Below are 15,273 nucleotides of genomic sequence, written 5' to 3'. Positions count from 1 at the left end.
CCCTTCAGAGGCTGAAATAGAACCCAATACTCAGGAGTCTCTACTCTACTGCTATCGGTGTTTCAACTCACCACTGATGGCTGGTTCTTATGGAAAATAACAGTCTATTACTCCTACATTATTCCACTTCCTGAGTCATAGGGTTCTGTGCTGCAAATCTAGAAGCTCCAGTTCTATTGATGACTCCGGGGGGGAGAGTTACTGTGGTTCCACATGTTGGAAATTGGTTTTTTTCAGTTTGCTTTTTTAAAAAAAAAAATTAGAAAATTACATTTAAAAAGATGTTAAAAGAATGTGAAGGTTGCACAGTCAGGAAGTCACAAGTTAGGAAATATCAGAATTTAGGAAGTTAGAAAATGCCTGAACAACTGTTCCCTTGTGCATATACATTGTGTCAGTCTTTACTGACATGATCAGGTACTTTTTTTGACCCCTACCTTATTCAGGGCCCAGGATGGACCTGCTCAGAGAATAAATCAGGGTTGTGAAGTGCCTCAGACTGTTATCTGTAGGGCCACTGCCTTATTTGATGCAGAAGTTGAAAGGTGTGTATGCTATTTATGGGTACTGGGACAGGCAGGTCTAGCCCTGCTCAAAGTTAGAGGTCTGCCCCCTCAACTAAGGAGAAGGAACCAATAGGCACAGTCCAGAAAGGGAGTATATTGGACAACAAAAGAGAAAACGAGAACAGGAGTGAGGTCAAAGGTTAAAAATAAGGGATACAAACAGACATATCAAGCACAGAAACTCGGACAGAACCTGCTGCTCCTCAAAGGCATGTGAGGATGCAGTGGACAATGCCCAGAGGAACTCTGCCCAGAGACTTGATTCAATGTGGGACCAGAAATAGGTCCCACAGTCACAGAATACCCCACGCCCCTAGCCAGCTTCCTTCTCCTGATGTGATGGATGCCCATCTCCTCTTCCAGGAGAAGGTTGATGAGGAGGTGCCACAACTTTGTGGGCCCATGGATGGGGTGTGCAAAATTTCAATAAGAGGTTCTGGAAGAGGGGCTTCAACCTGACACACCCTGCAGAGATGTGTGCCAGGGTCTCCCTCTGGCCACTGCAGGGAATTGGCACCAGAGGAGTTGAAGAACTATGCCTTACAGCTCCATGGAAAAGCTGCCAATTAATATCCCCGGTGGACTGTAGAACCAGAGTGGAGTACAGATTGGCCTGGGTTCCTTTCCCTCCGCAGATGGCAACAGTTCCGGTCACTTAGTGTTGGGGCAGAATCTGAGAGCGACAAAGTGGATAGTAAAAAGCATGAGAGTGTACAGATGTTCTCTGGGCATGGTTTGGATGTGGACTGGCTGGATGTTGTGCAGCCAGCTCAGGTGGAAGGTCAAGGGCTGACAGGAAGACTTGTGAGACAAGGGCCCAATGACGAGTTCCAAAGGGCGGGGATGAAGGTTGGGCAGGGAGCACCTCCCACAGGACACACTTGAGGAAAGCGAGAGAAGCAGGAAGTAAGACTGCTTTCACCTCCTGGAGCACATGACCAGCGATGCACAGGGTGGGCAGCCCCATGCTCTGTGGCCAAGCACCGCAGGTCCACCCAGTCCCACCAATCATTCCAGGAGGTCTCAAAGTCTGGTGGTACCAGCCAGGACTGTCTTTTGGTGCACCAAGGGAGACTCAGCCATCTGCATACAGAGATGGGAGTTGTGTCACAGGGGTTCTGTGAGGAGGTCCCCCCTTTCAGCGGAGGCTATGGGCCTGATCACTGCAACTAGCTTCCAGATCCCGAGCAGGTCCTGGCAGAAGATCAGCAGCTCAAATAGGTCTCAGGGGAGAAGTTTCGGGTGGAGATAAAGGAGCTGCTGGTTGCATTGCACCCTCGAAGGTGGCAGAGGAAGGTGTGTGCCAGCATATTTCATGCGAGACTAACTGCGGCTTTCAGGAGTCTCTGAAGGCCAAAAGCATAGACGTGGCTATGGATTCAGATCAGGCTCTGCCTGCCCTCCCCAGGGGGAGGCTCAGGACACCCACAGAGACCCAGAGCATCCCCAGCCAGAAAAATTGCAGGATCTTCTTCTGGAGGCTCACCAGGTACCCATGGGCAGGCTCAAGGTGTTAAACCAGTGCCAGAGTATGGAGAGGACCAGCTGGTTGAGCACCAAAGGTCTCCCTCAAAGAAAAAGGCTCTGGAGCAGCCCCGCCAACCTCCACAACTGGTCAGCCATCCAGACCCCTAGACTGCCTCTATTATGCAGTAGGGAGGGATCAGTGGCAGAAAGGTACACTCCCAGATAGAGCAGTGGACCTGCCCCCCACCGAATAGGCCAGAACACTGGTGGGAGGGAGCTCACCTGCCACCCATCCTTGACCATCTGTCCAGAGATCTTGACCCAGTTGACAGCAGAGGAGATTGCCAAATAGATGGCTTGGAAAGTCACTACCAGCTTCATGTCTCCCAGGTCCTGGAGCATGAGAAGCACATTATCGGCATATGCCTACAGTACCACCCACAATTCCAGTTCCCAAAGCACCAGCTTTGTCATCCTCTTGCAGAAGAGATGGAAAAATGCCTTGATATCGATGGTATAGAGCTGGCAAGATAGCGAGTGGCCCTGATGTACCCCTCAATTGAAGGTGACAGGTTCAGTCAAGGCCCAGCTGAACTTGCCCAGACACTTCGCAGAGGCATACAGCACCTGGATAAACCCCCACAAAGCAGAGCCCAAAGCCAAATGTCCACCAAGTACCCATGAGATATTCATGATCCACCATCAAATGTCTTTTTTCAGTCCATAGACAGCAGGGCAAATGACAGACCAGCCCTACATGCTAGATGGAGTAGGTCCTGGACTAGATAGAGATTATCAAAGACAGTGAGGCCAAGGACCATGTAAGTCTGTTTGGGGTAGATTCAGTGGTGAGCTGGAGCCAGTTTGCACCAGTTCGCTAGAACCGGTTGTTAAATTTAGAAGCCCTTTTAGAACTGTTTGTTCCGCAAGGGACAACTGGTTCTAAAAGGGCTTCTAAATTTAACTGGCCAAAAGTGGCGCCTTAGGCGCCGACTCCACAGGTGCTCCAACCCTGGAGCACCCAAGGGGAAAATTTGATGGGTGCAGAGCACACCAGCAGCTCCCCGCCCCACCCCCGGCCCCAGCTCACCTCACCTCCGCTCTGCCTCCGCCTCCTCTCTGAATGCACCGCCCCACTCTGCTTCTCCGCCCCCCTCCCCTCCAGCTTCCCGCGAACCAGCTGTTCGCGCGGGAAGCCGGGGCAGGCTGAGAAGCAAGCGGCGGCTTCCCACTCAGGCCCAGGGAGGCAGAGCGGAGGTGAGCTGAGGCGGGGGTGGGGGTGGGGGAGCGCGAGGAGGGCTGCCCATGCCGCAGCAGGTAACCCGGGGGGGGGCGGTGCAGGGGAACTGCTCCCCCCCCAGCTCACCTCCGCCACCCTCAGCCTGAGTGGGAAGCTGCGGCCTGCTTCTCAGCCCTCCCAGGCTTCCCACCGAACAGCTGATTCGCGGGAAGCTGGGGGGGGGAGACGTGGAGAAGCAGAGCGGGGCCATGGGTTCAGGGAAGGAGGCGGAGCGGCGGTGAGCTGGGGCCAGGTGCGGAGAGCTGCCTGTGGGTGCTCTGCAGCCACCAAATTTTCCCCATGGGTGCTCCAGCCCTGAAGCACCCAGGGAGTCGGCGCCTATGGCGCCACTTTAGATGTGATCAGTGGGGGAGCAGCCACTCCCCCTGCTCCCCCCTAGCTACACTCCCCTGCCCCTATGAGCCAGAGGGACCTGCCGGATGCCCCAGGTAAGCACTGCTGGGACTCCCCACCTCGCCCCCGGCAGGTGCCTCTGGCTCTTAGGGGTGGGGTGGGCACCCACTACGGTGGCCCACAAGACCCTCCTGCCCAGTTCCGGGGGCAGTCAGGGGACAGGGTGGATGGGGCAGGGGTCCTGGGGGGGGCGTCAAGGAACACGGGGGGGTTGGATGGGGCAGGAGTCCCGGGGGGCAGAGGTGGACAACAACCCCCTCGTGGGGTGAGGAGGGAACCCGTTGTTAAGATTTTGGCAGCTCATTACTGGGTAGATTATGTCTACCAGCATGGACCCCAGCCACAGCAAGATGGTGTGCACTACAAATTTGTAGTCCATGCTGAGGAATGAAACTGCGTGCCAATTCCTTAGGTTGTGAAGGTCCCTCTTTTTAGGCAGCAGGGCAAACAAGGCCCACCTGCATGATATGGGGAGCACCATGTCCCCAAGGACTCAGCCAAATGGTGTCAAGGTCCAGGCTGATCGAACTTTATGGTCAGCCTGTCAATGCCTGGAGATTTGTTGGTGGGCATCAGATTAGAAGGCTTCTGAGAACTTGGCCAGAAAGAGAGAGAGGTTTCTCTAGCTGGTCCTGGTTGCCCATTCTGAGTGTAGAGAGTTCATCCCACAGGACCACACAGACATCAGCATCAGTCAGAATTGAGGAGGAGAGGATAGCGCAGAAGGGTCTGGCCCTTCCCCACATTTCCACGTCACCCATAAGAGGGAGGGGTGCCAATCTCTGCCAGGAAGCAGGTGATATGCTTTGTTGGCACACCTCTTTTTCTCCAGGGCATAGAAGAAGTGGGAGTCATCATCAATCTTCCAAAGAAGCTGGATGAGGGGTGTAACAAAGGCACTCAGGCTCCTTGGTCATCAAGGACCTGGAGCTCGTCCCACTTCTCCTAACACTTACTGCAAAGGGATGGCTCGCTGGTGCAAGAGATCAGGCACCTCTTCAGCTCCAAAACCTTATGCCTCAACTGCTCTGTTGCCACATCCATCCTCAGGCTGCCCCTGCCCCACTGGTTGTAGTCAAAGCAGAATTGCTGGGCATGTGCCTTCGCCACATCCACCTTCTCTTCACCGAGGGAAAGGTATACCTCTGCCAGGCCAGCCAGAACTCCCAGAACAACACTGCAAACCCCACATCCTCCAACAGGCTGTTATTGAAATGCCAGTAGGCTGGCCCTGGCAATGAGAATAAAATGGTCATCAGGTGGTGGTCCAAGCATGGGGCCATCCCGATGCAGGAGGCATGGGCCTGCAAGATGTTAAATCAAGTTAAATCACAGTCCATCCAGGAATGGCATGACCTGGTGTCCTTTACCTGGACATAAACTGGAGGTGATAGAGACATCCAGGTGGTAGTCATGCCGAACCTCCACCTGAGAGTGTTGGTTGACAATCTCCCTGAAGAGGTTCATGGCAGCCTGTCACACCTCTCTTCCACGGCAGTCCCATGCATCCAGGGTAGTATTAAAATCCCCACCCAGGAGCAGGCACTCATGGAAATCCAGAGTGCCAAGAAAGGTGGATGCCTACCTATAGAACTTCACCCACTCTGGATCCAATATCAGGGCACAGATGTTAACCAGGTAAAGAATCAACCCCGTCACACAGACCTGGAGGTGCAGCAAGCATCCTGGCATGACCTTGGCAACCCCCAGCATATTCAGCAACAGGTCTGTAGATAAAGGGGTGGCCACCCCACCCAAGATCTCAGTGAAGTGGCTGAAATACACCCGATCCCCCCACTCTAGCTGGAACCGGCAGCTGGATCAGTGAGAGTCTCCTGCAGGAAGATCACAGAGTATGCCCCCACCAGAAGGAATGAAAGTACCTAGTACCTGTGGAGACTGACCATACAGCACCGGTGTTAAGTGATGTGAAGGCAGTTGGATTCATTGTGGGGGATTGAGTATCCTGGGCTGGGAGTGCTGCCCATCCCTGCAGAGCCACAGAGCAACCTATGGTCGATCCCAAATGCAATCAGGGAATAGTGGAAGCTGCGAGCCCACTGGAAGGCTGCAGCATCCTGTTTCCTAGTGCCCTTGCTTTCCCCCATCAAGGCCCTCATTGTCTAGGGGACAAGATTAAAATCCCCCCACTGCTAGAGAGTGAACTGCACCATCCCTCTGGAGACATTCATATCTGCTATGAACTGGCACAGCCCATCCTGCAGCGCAGTGGAGGCCAAGAGCTCCGTAACCTTAACCAAGCCCACGGATTCCCAGTTGTTCTCTAGCTGGGCTCTGTCAACATCCCCACGGCCTTTGGGCAGGGACACATGTACCATTCCCTCAGTGGTAGCAGAACCACAGCACAGCACATCCACACTGCATTATCCCCCTTGTCTCCTGACACAGGAGGGAGCTGTGGAGGGAGCATAGCAACCCCCAGTGGAGTAAGGAAGGGAAATACAAATAAGGCCTCCCAAGAAAGAAGAAAACACCACCTCAGGGGCAGCATTAGCATAGGAGGTAGAAGTGGAGGGATCAGGAGTGAGATTGGTGTCCCAAGCGGCTGAGCTACAGGGGGGCAGCACCACCTCACCAGACACAAGGGTTGAATGGGCAGGTGTAGGGGGCCCCTCGATGACACCAGGCTTGCGCACCACAATGGTCTTGGTGCCTGCAGCATCAGATTGGGCACTGACTTGGTCGGGGTCCTCATGCTGCTCCAGGAACAATGGCCCTGTCTGAAGAGGGGGTGCCCCAGAAAGCTGTAAGCCCAGCTGCGTGGCACCAGCTGTTACCTCAGTGGGGTTGGCAGCCAGAAGCACGGTGCGATCTGTAACCAGGCAGGTGGAAAGGGCAGGAAACACCCCAGACACAAAAACTAGGGCCATCATCCTGGGCAATAAGCTGGGGAAAGCGAGGGGTGTTGTAGCAGATTCAGTGCCCAGATCAAGGCCCACTGGCAAAGGTTTGTCCTCAGCCTGGCTGCAGAGGTCAGATCAAGATCCTCCAACTCCTAGAAGATGGCCAAGAGGCCCCAGCCTGCCAAAAGGCTGTCCCCTCCCCATCAGTGACCAAGGCAAGTTCTACCTTGGTGCCAATAGAAGAAACAGGTTACAGAAAGGTGAGGGGGGCGGGTCTGTGAGGCCTTATCCATAAACGGCTCCATAAAGGAGACCATGTTACCTCCCTCAGCTGCCAGAACCACCTTGGCCAGCTTCACCTGCTAGATTTTTTCAGAGGGCACAGAAGCAGACCCAGAGATGGCCCCACTAGGTGCCTTATAGGAGGCCTCCTCCCCATCCTTGACAGGGAGGTGCTGGGCCCATGACTTACTAAGTTCCCCCTAAGCTGTGCGGCTGCACTGCAGTTATCAAGGGCCATGTAGGCGGGGAGAGGCGCCCCTCCCTCAGCCCGGCCCAATGAAGCCCTGCCTGTGCTGCCATGGCAGAGAAGAAACACCCCTCCCCCGAACCAGCCCAGCCCAGCTGGAGCTGCCATGGCCAGGGAGAGGTGCCTCTCACCCAGCTCCAAGCTACTGCAGCAAGAGAGGGCTGGGAGAAATCCTCTTTCCCCACTGCAGCCCCAGGGCAGCCTGCACCCCAAACCCCTCATCCCTGGCTCCACCCCAGAGCCCACATACCCAGCCGGAGCCCTCACCCTACCCCCCCAGCACCCCAACCCTCTGCCCCAATCCTGAGCCCCCTCCCACGCACCAACCCCTCAGCCCCACCCAAGAGCCCGCACCCCCCGCCAGAGCCCCCACTTCCCACACCCCAACCCTCTGCCCCAGCCCTGAGCCTTCTACCGCACCCCTAACCCCTCATCCCTGGCCCCACCCCAGAGCCTGCACCCCTCACCAGAGCCCTCACCCCCATGCTTACTCTCTTCCCCAGTCCTGAGCCCCCTGACACACTCAGAACCCCTCGGCCCCACCCCCGCCACACATCACCTCCATATTGGTACACATAAAATTGTAATTGTTGGGGCTACTAAGTGCTTTAGTACACCAAAACCACTAGGGTTCGAGTTGCTTTCCAGTTGTACCACAACGCAGCAGCAAGCACAGTAAGTGTGTTGTATTGTATCGATAGCCCGGGTGGATCCCAATAATCACTCAGACACATGGCTAAGTGAAAGGGTATTTTACCAGGGCTGGCGGGAAAGAGAAAGTTTAAAAATACCTAGGCAGAGAGGCTTAAACAGTTATTGTTCAAAGTGAGCAACAGCAGTAAATGTTTGGTTCTCTGGGACAGTCGAATTGGGAGTCAGGGCTCTCTAGACCTAGTGCCTGGGATGCCATCTACAGTCCAGGTCTCTATTCAGGCAAATAGGAGTTTGCAGGTTTCCAAGCCAGGCTCAGCTGGGCTCTCACACTGTGTTCCCTGCCCAGTCATGGCTCTTCCAACACTGATCTGCACCTGTCTGTAATGTCTGGCAGTCGCTGTCTGTTCCACACATGGCTCCACATACGGTTCCTGGGGATTCCTCTCTGCATCTGACTTCTCTGTAGCTCTTGGCTTGCCATGCTGCCACTGCTTCCCCACAAGAGCTGATTACCTGACCACTTCCTGGTTCAGGACCATTTGCCTTACCTAGCCTGAGGAAGGAAAATGCAATGGAGAGGAGACTGATCGAAGTTATAGTCCCCTGCTTAGCAGGTCCATCACAATTGGTATTGGCCATAAATTTATTCGCAAAAAGAAAAGGAGGACTTGTGGCACCTTAGAGACTAACCAATTTATTTGAGCATGAGCTTTCGTGAGCTACAGCTCACTTCATCAGATGCATTGCATCATTGCATCCGATGAAGTGAGCTGTAGCTCACGAAAGCTCATGCTCAAAGAAATTGGTTAGTCTCTAAGGTGCCACAAGTACTCCTTTTCTTTTTGCAAATACAGACTAACACGGCTGTTACTCTGAAACCCACAAATTTATTATAACTTCACCAGCAGAGATTTTTAAGGCTTCCTATCTGGATGGAGTTCTGTGGAAAGATGTATATTGTACCAATGAAAAAATTAGAATTCAAAGCTCTATTTAAACTGTGTCCTGTGACAATGTTGTGTTCACTCTGTCTGTGATATATAGATGGCTTCCATCACTGTAGTATCTGAGCCCCTCACAATCTTCAATGCACTGATCCTCACAACAACCCTGTGAGAAAGTAGTTTCATACCCATTTCACAGATGGGGAACTGAGGCAGAGAGAGACTGGCCCAAGATCACAAAGGAAGTCTGGGGCAGTGCAGGAAATTGAATCCAGCTTTCCTGAGTCTCAGCCTAGTGCCCCAACCAGCCTTCCTCCTGGTAGAAAACCTCAAGAGAGAACACAGGATAATGAAGCTTTTACTGGGGTAATGGTTCTCATTTGTAATTGTATTAGAGATGTCATTTTAGATATATGACATATGTATGACAACAGAATACATTTCTAATAGAGGGCCAGTCATCACTCAGCGTGTTGCCCAATTAAGGACTACAGGATTTGGCCCACTCTATATTCAGCCCAGCTTCATCTTATAAATATCATTTAAAAACTGCAACTTCTGAATAACAAGAAGTTCTCAAGCAAATGGGATGAAATTCACAGCAGCAGAACACACAATATTTAGATGTAATATTAGCTCCATCAGGAAAGCAAATTCTGAAAGTTAACAAAAATTGATGAATGCTTCCTGACCGTAAGTGTTTGTAATTTTTTGCACTATACCAATGTGGAATAAGTTAACTACATGAACACCAGTTTCTCCTTTACAACTGCTGTTACTATTCTAACAGCATTATCAGCCTCACACATGTTTACCTCAGGGATATTTAGCCAGCCATAATTGACTTTTGCACAAAAACAAAGCTGCAAGCAAGGTTTAATCCATTTGGGTCTGATTTTTCACCAAAAATAATTAACTATTTAAGAGAATTTTTACAAGATCAAATATGAAAATCATAGATTAGGATTAACCTGTTCAGTCTTTCCAGTTTATATTTTTCTCTGTGTTTCTCATAATTAGCAAATCTTTAAATATACAGCGCTGTATAATTTAAGACAGTACAAATAAACAAAGCATTCAGGGTTTGCACTTCCAATACCAATACTGATTTAATTGATATTTAATCATGTCACGGTACATCACCAGGGTATAGCTTAATAAATACATCATCGCTATACTAACATCAAACCACATTTCAGCTGACAAAGTTAATACTACCTAACTGAGACTGTAAACACATGATGTGCATAGTAGTTCATCACAGGATAAAAATCTGTTGTAGAGTTGTCAGTATAGTTAATTCTATATTTAAAGATTTTCCTCATTGCAGGTATCTCATTAGTACTCTTGGTTTTTTACATATGCATTGAATACTAGGTAGTGCTTGTCACAGTTTCAGGGTAACTACTTTTCTATCTCCCTCTCTGTGGTCCACTTCAAGAGTTCCCAGTCAGGTCTCAGGTTATAAACCATCACCGGTCTCTGGGTATGGACCTTTGTCCTGCTCCCTTCTAACCAGGGCGTTTTAAGGCTGCACAGCTCCCTGCCTTATATTGTGCTATCATAGCAAGTGAGTCTACTTAAAGGCCAGCTTGTGCTTTGCTTTCTCTCTGAGGGCTACAGTGTATTGCCAGCAGTTACAAGTCACCACACGGCTCCTCCTAAGCAAGCACATTTATTCTTAAGGTAAAAGCATTATGGAAAAAACAATTAAAATAATAAACCGATTTAAACACACTAACCATACCAGGAGCCACCCTGTAGTCAAATGGGGCCCTAGAATGTCAAAGTCTTTCCAACCCTTCCTTAAGGTTTGGGGCATTTGGACAGAATGTCCTGTCCATTTGCTGGATCAAAAAGAAGGCCCTGAGTCAGTTTAAACCAGCCTTTTTATATCAAATTCTCTTTCTTTGTCTCCTAGTCTCTTGAAACCCAGCTTGAACCAGTATATGTAAGCCAATCCAGGGCTGGTACCTCTATAGATTTTTTGAGTCTCTGTGAGTCACCTTTAATCACCTCTCACTCTTTTTAGTTCCTGTAGGAGTTCTGGTAACCATCCCCCTGGAATAGAACACAGTGATACATAAACCATTCATAGAGTTAATACAGTATAGTCCCCATGTAATTGTAATATCTGTCACAGTGCTGCACAGAGGACCCGGATTTAGAAGACTTGGGGTAAAATCCTAACTTTATTTAAATCAATCACAAAATTGCCATTGGCTTCAATGGGATTTGGATTTCACCTCTGGATTTTATTCCTGACTCTGTCAATTGATTCATTGTCTGACCATGGGCAAGACACTTAATTTCTCTGTTCCTTAAATGATTTCTAGAAGATTCTCTGAACCACGCTATGAAGTATCTCTAATCTCTGTTCACGAGAAGCTGGGAATGGGAGACAGGGGATTGATCACTTGATGATTATCTGTTCTGTTCATTCCCTCTGAAGCACCTGGCATTGGCCATTGTTGGAAGACAGGATACTGGGCTAGATGGACCATTGGTCTGACCCAATATGGCAGTTCTTATGTTGTTCAGATCTCACGGTCCCTTCTGGCCTTAAGTTCCATGACTATATTTTTTAATTTCTCTATCTGTAAAATGGTGATAATTAGGTTCACCCTTGTAAAATGCTTTGTATTCTATGGATGAAAGACATTATACAAGTGGTAAGTACATTGTTTAATGTTATTATCTATATTTTATATAAAATGTATACCTTGGTCCCCTGTTTCTGTTGTTTTCCTGCAAGGGTGAAACTAAAGCTCTAGCCCTGAAAACACTTAAAGTACATAGATAGTCGCATGATTAATATTAAGCATGTTCTTAAAGAAGACTGGGCCTGAGAATACAGAGGAAATTGAGAAGCTGACCATCCAGAGTGCTGCCAAATGAAGAAAAGAAAGAAAGAAACTACTAGATAGACAGATAGATTACATGATTTCCATTTTTACCAGTTATTATAGCTATTGTAATAGGTACAAACATTTCAGACAAACATAATTTTCATGTTGAAGACATCCCTATAAAATCTGACTGGGGTCCTGGGATGTGTGGATTTCCCATGGAGAGCCTTATGACATTACTGCTGGGCTTAACAGAACACACAAGGCTGGAAAGCTTGGGCAAAATTTGTAGAGACAGTAAGGTTTGTTGCCTTTTAAAAAAACAAAACAAAAACCAATGAACGCATAAAAACTTACCAGGAAGTCATGAGTAACAGATCGTCACAAGTATGAGTAAAGGTATAAAATATTAGTCCTGGTCTTTTTCTAGTAGCCAAGACTTTATCAAATCTTGTATTTTAGTATTTTGTAACTATACAGAAAATGAATCCTTGCCCAGTTGAAGTCAATGGAAAAATTCCCACTGACTTCAGTGGGTCCAGAGTATCACCGAAAGTGTGATGAAGGGAGATCTTCAACAGTCAAATAATAGGGTTGGTAGATATGGGTACTGTTTCTTAAGGAAAGGAGATAAGTGGAGGCAAAAGAGGAATGTTAAAGGCTCATAACAAATCCAGAAAAGTCCTCTGGTTGATCCAGAAACAGAAAACCTATTCGCAAAAAGAAAAGGAATACTTGTGGCACCTTAGAGACTAACCAATTTATTAGAGCATAAGCTTTCGTGTAGCTCACGAAAGCTTATGCTCTAATAAATTGGTTAGTCTCTAAGGTGCCACAAGTACTCCTTTTCTTTTTGCGAATACAGACTAACACGGCTGTTACTCAGAAAACCTATTGAGACCTCTTGGCAACAATGCGATTGGGCAGTGTACAAGATGTCAAAGAAATAAAGCTGTCGCTCATAGATACAGATCCAAAGTTGGTGATTAGTATGGCTAGGGATCTCTGTAAAAATGTTAGTTCTAATAACACATGCAATTTCAATACAGAATAAACCTATACATTCAATAGCGGATCAAGCCCAGCAAAGAAAACATTGTTAGATTGCACAGCTGTGTTTGACTGCACCCTGAAGTGATTGGGAGTTTCAAAACAGTAATACTTAATAAATGAAAATAAGACAATGCTCTTGTGCAAGATGTATTCACTAATAGCAACATTAAATCCTTTGATCAATGTAAATTAAAACCACAGTCGCAGAATTCATTTTTTTCCCCTCTGCAGACAAATCTTTAATGTCTTTCATCATAAAGACCTGGTGCTTTGTGCTGAAAACTCAAGCAGGTTTTCTTTTAGTCCTCCAGAAAATTAGATCATCATGATAAACAGAGATGGAAAAGACACACTACAAAAGATCATAAAGACTATCTCCTTGTAAGGGTGCAAAACAGTCTTCATACAGAGGACTCATCAAATAATAAGTGGATACCAAAAGAGATCTTAGCTAAGAGGCTGAAACAGTTCAGTCCAAACCTCATACAAACTTCACAGCATCAGCCATGAGGAGGCGAACTGAAATGGAATTAAGAAGATTTATTATTACATGTATAGAATTGTAAGAAAATACAAAAGGGAGTATATTTTCCCCCTTAATCCTTCTACTATGGTTATATGCCATAGAATACTTGTGTATCACTTACAGCAAAAGATACCAGAGCTGGCTGGAAAATTATTTTCCCCCCATAGAATATTTTTAGTTTTTGGCAAAAAAAAAATCTGAAATATTTCAGCCATAAACTAAAATATTTAATGTGAAAAACAAAATATTTTTATTCTGAAATGCCACTCCAGAGCAGAGCTGAAGTTCAAATGCCTGATGCTCCCATTTTCCTCCGAAGGATGGACTCATCTCCCATGATGCACCATTCTTGGTGAGGGAAAACGGTGCCTCATTGATATTTTTGGCTTGGTAGCATTCAGTTTTTGACAAAATACTAAAAATTTCCATGGAAAGCAAACCCTTTTTGCAAAAAAAAAAAAAAATGTTTTGTTGCAAACCCATTTTTCTGTTGAAAACAGTTATGATGGAAATTTTTGACCAACCCTAAAATCTGCTTAATTTGTCAAGGACACAAGCTATACCCAGAAGACTTACTTAATTAATTCTGGTTCTTTCCCATACTGTGTAATTATTAGGCCCAGATCCCAAAGCAGATGTTGATTGCTCTATAGAACATAGTCCCTTTTTATTCTAAAATATTCTATGGCTGTTTAGCCACTTGGAAAAGGTCTAAATTCTTAGATGTTTAAAAATTTAAGGACTAGTTGGTTTCCAGGTTTTTGTGGGGGTAATGTGGCATGCTGAGTCTTAATTTATTCACTTTAATTTAAGGTTTTGCATGCCAATAATACATTTTAACATTTTTAGAAGGTCTCGCTCTATAAGTCTATATATTATATAACTAAACTATTGTCGTATGTAAACAAAGTTTTCAAAATGTTTAAGAAACTTCATTTAAAATTAAATTAAAAAGCTGATCTTACACCACCGGCCCGCTCAGCCCGTTGCCGGCCTGGGGTTCCGTTCACCTAGGCCAGCAGCAGGCTGAGCGGGGCCTGCAGCCGGGATCCCGGCTGGCAAGGGGCCGGCAGCCAGAACCCCAGACCGGCAGTGGGCTGAGCAGCTCAGCCCGCTGCCGCTCAGCCCACTGCTGGTTTGGGGTTCTGTCTGCCAGCTCCTCCCAGCCAGGGTCTCGGCCCTGTCCACATAGAGTAGGTACCTACCTTCTCCCTGGTTCTACCATTCTCTTCCTCTAGCTGCACTGAGATGAGGGTGGGAGTGCACTGAGAACAGGGCTGGGGGTGAAGGAGCAGGTTGGGGTGCAGGGTCTGGCCAAGAGCTAGAATGAGGGAGGGGGCTCAGGGTTGAGGCAGGAGGTTTGGGTGTGGAGCACTTACCTGGGGAGCTCCCATTTGGTGTGAGGGTTGCAGGTGGGAATGCGGGGTGTGTGTGTGCAGGAGCTCCCATTTGGTGCTCAGGGCAGGGGGCGGGGTGTGTGTGGGAGGGGTGCCAGAGTCAGGGCTGGGGTTGTGGGGGGGTTCAGGGGTGAGGGCAGAGGGCTGGGTGTATGTGAGAAGGGTTCAGGGGTCAGGGCAGGGGGGGTGTGAGGGGATGCAGGAGTTAGGACAGAGGGCTGGGGGTGTGGGCTGGAGTCGTGGGGGTGCTCCCAGCCCCCTGCCCAGAGCGGCTCACAGCAGGGGGCTGGAGGGGATATGCCTTGATACCACCTCCCTCCCCAAGGTCCCCGGAGCAGAGAGCGCACTGCAGCTCCACTTCTCCCCCTCCCGCGCAAGGGCCATCAGCTGATCGGCAGCAGGGAGGGAGAGGAGGAGGGGGCAGGATCCCAGCACACTGGGGGAAGAGGCGGAGGAGGGGGAAGCTTGCTTGTCCTGCAAGGAGAGAGCGGTGGGCAGGGGGGTGGAAAAGAGTGGGCCGGGCAGGAATTTTAATGGCAGGCTGCTGTCTGCCGGGGTCTGGCAGACAGCAGCGTGCCATTAAAAATTGGCTCACATGCTGTCTTTGGCATGTGTGCCATAGGTTGCCAACCCCTGAGGATGAATGGACAATCACTAGCAGCCAGCATGGATTTACCAAGAACAAATCATGCCAAACCAGCTTGATTTCCTTCTTTGGCAGGGTAACAGGT

The 15,273-nt window shown here is 48.7% G+C and overlaps 1 long non-coding RNA gene across 1 annotated transcript in view; it reads right to left on the bottom strand.

The window, feature by feature from the left end:
- LOC140908144 (uncharacterized) overlaps positions 1 to 15,273 on the bottom strand; it is a 70,913-nt gene that overhangs the window by 27,398 nt on the left and 28,242 nt on the right. The gene's annotated exons all lie outside the window — the stretch shown is intronic.

The sequence above is a fragment of the Lepidochelys kempii genome, chromosome 3 (genome assembly GCF_965140285.1).
Source record: "Lepidochelys kempii isolate rLepKem1 chromosome 3, rLepKem1.hap1, whole genome shotgun sequence".
In the NCBI taxonomy this organism is placed as follows: Eukaryota; Metazoa; Chordata; order Testudines; family Cheloniidae; genus Lepidochelys; species Lepidochelys kempii.
Note: the sequence above shows the minus strand (reverse complement) of the source record. Positions and strands in the feature narration are given on the sequence as shown.